At 42.0% G+C, this 4,750-nt stretch overlaps 1 non-coding gene across 1 annotated transcript; it reads left to right on the forward strand.

Annotated features, from left to right (window-relative positions):
• Positions 1–456: 456 nt before the first annotated feature.
• Positions 457–616, forward strand: LOC144682332 (U1 spliceosomal RNA). The gene has a single exon (XR_013576988.1). It is a non-coding gene; the product is annotated as a U1 spliceosomal RNA (small nuclear RNA).
• The last annotated feature ends 4,134 nt before the right edge of the window (positions 617–4,750 follow it).

The following is a 4,750-nucleotide window of genomic DNA, read 5'->3' on the forward strand; positions in this document are numbered from 1 at the left end:
GAGGTTATGTTAAACTTGTACCTGACACTGGCTCACCCTCAACTGGAGTGTTGCATCCAGTTCTGGAGACCACACTTTAGGGAAGATGTGAAGACATTAGTGAGGGTGCAGTGAAGATTCACAAAGATGGTTCCAGAGTTGAGGAACTTCAGTCATGCAAACAGATTGGAGAAGCTGGGACAGTTTTAGTTGGGGAAGGGAAAGCTGGAAGAGGATTTGAAAGAAGTTTTCAAAATCATGCGGGGTGAGGATAAAGGTAGAGAGAAACTGTTCCCAGTGATGGAAGGATTGAGAAAGACAGGGCAAAAATTACAAGTAATTGGCAAGGGAAGCAATGGAGACATGAGGAGAAACCTTTTAACTCAACATGTAGTTAAGGTTTGGAATGTGCTGCCTGAAAGTGTGATGGAGGCAGGTTCAATTGAGGCAATCAAGAGGGTTATTATCTGACAGGTAAGAATGTGCAGGGGAGAAACTTTGATCATGAAGGAGGTTCTCCCAGGACGAGGCTATCCCATTGCACTTTGGGTGTGCTGACGCCTGTGATGTCCCCAAATATGGAATACTCAACTGCAAAATTTGTGGTATTGGGGGACTGCGTTTGCGCTCTCCCCTGATTTATAATTCCAAAAAAAACAAATAGACTTACAGTGGGAGAATGGCACTAGGTAGACTGCTCATTTGGAGAGCAGGTGATTCTGTAATGTTGTTACAACTTCTGGAAACTGCCATGCATTCTCAGATGAATGGAAATCCCACAGTGCTGAAACCCATTAGCACTTGGCACGCAGCCAAGCATTGATAAGGGCTACCGTTGTCCAAGCAATTGTCTGATCTCTGGGAAGGAAAGAGCAGCATTTGCTGATTTCAATTTCAAAGCAGAGTGCCCCTCAATGAATCTAAGGGAGCAATTGGTAGATTTTTACAGGTGTAAATTCTTTACAATTATCAAACAAGTTTTTTTAACCAGCCAGAGCCACTTAATTCACAGTGGAAAAGATGACAGTACAGGCTGACAACACATTTTGTAATTTTTTTTCATTGCATTATGGTGCCTTCTTGTTTGGAAAAGTTCTGTAATGCATGTGAACAAATAAACAATAGCGGGGCACTTAAGGGCCAACTTACCTTTAAAGCTCCGATTCCTATGATAAATCACTACATTAAAATATATCTGCATAACAATGGAGCACCCAATAGTTTTAGGCTGTGAAAACACTTTGCAGTTATCGTTTGATGTGTTCCCGCTTGTCAGTAGGGTTTCCGTTATCTTCATAAATCTCTAACCTGGCGTTCTTTTGATGTGATTTCCACTTCCCACACCACCAGACGGAAATGATGCGCAGAAGGAAATCCGATTTTTGTCCCCCATTTAATGTAGGGGCCTCGGCGGAGGCAAAGGCGGCCAGCGGAAAGTGGCGTGAGGAAGGGAATGTGGAGGAAACTCGGATTTCCTCGAAAAATATGTGTGGCCATTCATGCACTACCTGATCCTCCGCACCCACCGAAATTCGGCCCATGGTCCCTGTATTAAAATTCATCTGCAATCCATCTGTCCATTTCACCGGGTTGTCTATGTCCTCCTGAAGTCTAGTACTATCTTCTTCCAAACTTTCTTTCTTCTGCAAACTTCGAAATGATTGCCCTTATACCCCAGCCCATTTATACTGATCAATGAGACATGGTCGACAAAGGACAGTGACATCTCTCTCTATGAAACATCACTGAGGGGCATCAGTCCGCAACCGTGGGGCAAGGTGAGGCAACAGACCCCCATGGATTACGGCATTTGTACGCACCCGCTATTTCGTCGAATTCTGCAGGTGAATTAAACGGTTTCTACCCCATTTGAGTTCCATTCAGCTACACTGTAGAATTCTCAACTGAGCTACAATGAAATATATTTAGAAACCTACAACGGAATGACTGATTTCAAGAATCAAAGTGCAGTTTTCTGCCATCTTGAATATTATATGTGACACCTGCTCTGCATCAACATGGAGACACTGAGATTGACGAGTTACACAGTGGGAGACAATAGGGACACAGATTTCCAAACAGCCCAAACCATCAGCATCGCAAGGGAAAGAGACAAAGTGGCATAGAGAGAGAGAGAGAAAAAGACAGATAGAAAAAGAGGCAGAGAAATAGAGAGACAGACAGAGTGATAGGCTAGACAGGACAGAGACACAGCAAGACAGAAAGATAAGCAAAAAGAGGCAGAGGCACAGGGAGCAACAGAAAACAGAAAAGAAGTGTGTGCGAGGAAAATAGGGGGACGCACAAAGATAATCACAGAGAGGCAGCAAGAGACTGAAAAAGTATCAATGATAGAGATGCACATAGATTCACACACACAGAGGCACATAGACATGCACACTAACACACATACGAACATATGGAATAGGGGCAGAAGAAGTCCATTCAGCCCCCAGAGCCTGCTGCACCATTCAATAAGATCATGGCTGATCTGTTCGTTTTTCAATTTTCACATTCCCATCTAACCCCGATAACCTTTGATTCCCTTGCCGAACAAGAATCTATCTACCTCCACCTTAAAAATATTCAATGACCCCGCCTCCACCACCTTCTAAGGCAGTGAGTTCCAAAGTCACACAACCCTCTGAGAGAAAGAAATTCTCCCATCTCTGTCCTACAAGGGTAGCCCCTACTTTTAAAACAGTGCCCCCTAGTTCTGGACTCACCCACAACAGGGAAACATCCTTTCCACCTTCACCTTGTCAAGGCCATTCAGAATCTTACATGCTTCAATCGATTCACCCCTCACTCTTCTAAACTTTCCTGGAAACAAGCCCAGTCTGTCTAACCTTTCCTCATAAGACAACCTGTTCATTCCAGCTCGAGGAAATCTCCTCTGAACCACTTCCAATGCAGTTACATCCTTCCTTATATAAGGAGACCAAAACTTCCCACAATATTTGAGATGTAATCTCACTAATTGAAGCATAACATCCTTACTTATATGTTCAGTCCCCCTCATAATAAAGGATAGCATTCCATTCACCTTCTTAATTACTTGCAGCGCCTGCATACTAACTTTTTGTGACTCATGCACGAGAACACCTAGGCCAATCTGCATCTCAGAATTCTGCAACCATTTTCCATTTACTTTTATATTTTTACTTTTATATTCTTCCTGCCAAAGTGAACAACTTCATATTTTCCCACATTAAACTCCATCTGCTATATTTTTACCCACTCAACCTATCTATGTCCATCTGCAACCTCCTTATGTCCTCTTCAACATACTTTCCTACCTATCTTTGTATCATCTGAAAACTTCCCCATTATGACTTCACTCCCCTCATCTAAGTCATTGACATAAATCGTAAAAAGTTGAGGCCCCAGCATAGGCCATTGAGGGACTCCACTCATCACATCCTGCTTACTAGAAGCCGACCCATTCACGCATATACTCTATTTTCTGCCAGCCAACTAATATTCTATCCATGCTAATATGTTAACCCTTACACCATGAGCTTTTATTTTCCGTAATAACCTTTGATGTGGCAACTTATCAAATGCCTTCTGAAAATCCAAGTACAGTACCTCTACAGGTTCCCCTTTATTCTCAGTGTATGTTAATCAAATACATTGGTTAATCATAATTTTCCTTTCATAAAACCATGGTGATTCTTCCCAATTACCATGAGTTTTTCTAAGTGCCCAGCTACAACCTCCTTAATGATCAAATCTAACACCTTCCCCATGACAGGTGTCAAGCTAACTGGCCTACAGTTTTCTGTTTTCTGCCTCTCTCCCGTCTTGAACAGAAGGGTTATATTCAATATTTTCCAGTCTGATGGAACCTTTCCAGAACTTAGGGAATGTTAGAACATTAACACCAATGCATCTACCACCTCATTAGCTGCCTCTTTTAAGACTCTAGGATGAAGTCCATCAGCACTGGGGAACTTGTCAGCCTGCAGCTCCGTCAGTTTGCTCAGTACCACTTCCCCAGTGGAATGTTTTTTGTATCCTCTATAGTGGTGACGGAAGCAATGTTTGTTCATTTCATCCACCATTTCCTTATTATGTCCTGTTAACTCCCCATTGTCACTCTCTCAAGGACCAACACTCACTTTACTTACTCTTTTCCTTCTTAATGCCTGTAGAAACTCTTGGTATCAATTTTTACAGTTCTAGCTAGCTTCCTCTCATACTCTAATTATTTACTCCTGATTAGCCTTTTAGTCATTCTCTGCTGTTCTTTATATTCTGACCAATTATCTGACCTGCCACTCTTCTTTGTGCAGTTATATGCTTTTTCCTTAAATTTGATGCTTTCCTTAACTTTTTTAGTTAACCATGGATGATGGGTCCTTCCTTAGAATTTTTCTTTATAATAGAAATGTACTTATTCTGGATACTCTGAAATATCCCTTTATACGTCTGCCACTGCTTCTCTCTGGAACTATCCCCTTGCCTAGTATCCCAGTTCACTTCAGCTCGTTCAGCTTTCATGCCCACATAGTTGCTCTTATTTAAGTTTAAAATATTAGTCTTAGGCCCACTCTTCTCCCTTTCAAACTGGATATAAAAGTAAGTCATATTTTGGTCACTAATACCTAGGGATGCCTTCACTCTGAGGTCATTAATTAAACCCATTACATTACTCAATAACAAGTCTAACATAACCTGCTCTCTGGTTGGGTCCAGAATGTGCTACTCGATACCAAGTCTAATGTAACCTGCTCCCTGGTTGGTTCCAGAACATGCTGCTCTCAGA

This window comes from Cetorhinus maximus, chromosome 6 (assembly GCF_964194155.1).
Source record: "Cetorhinus maximus chromosome 6, sCetMax3.hap1.1, whole genome shotgun sequence".
Taxonomy (NCBI): Eukaryota; Metazoa; Chordata; class Chondrichthyes; order Lamniformes; family Cetorhinidae; genus Cetorhinus; species Cetorhinus maximus.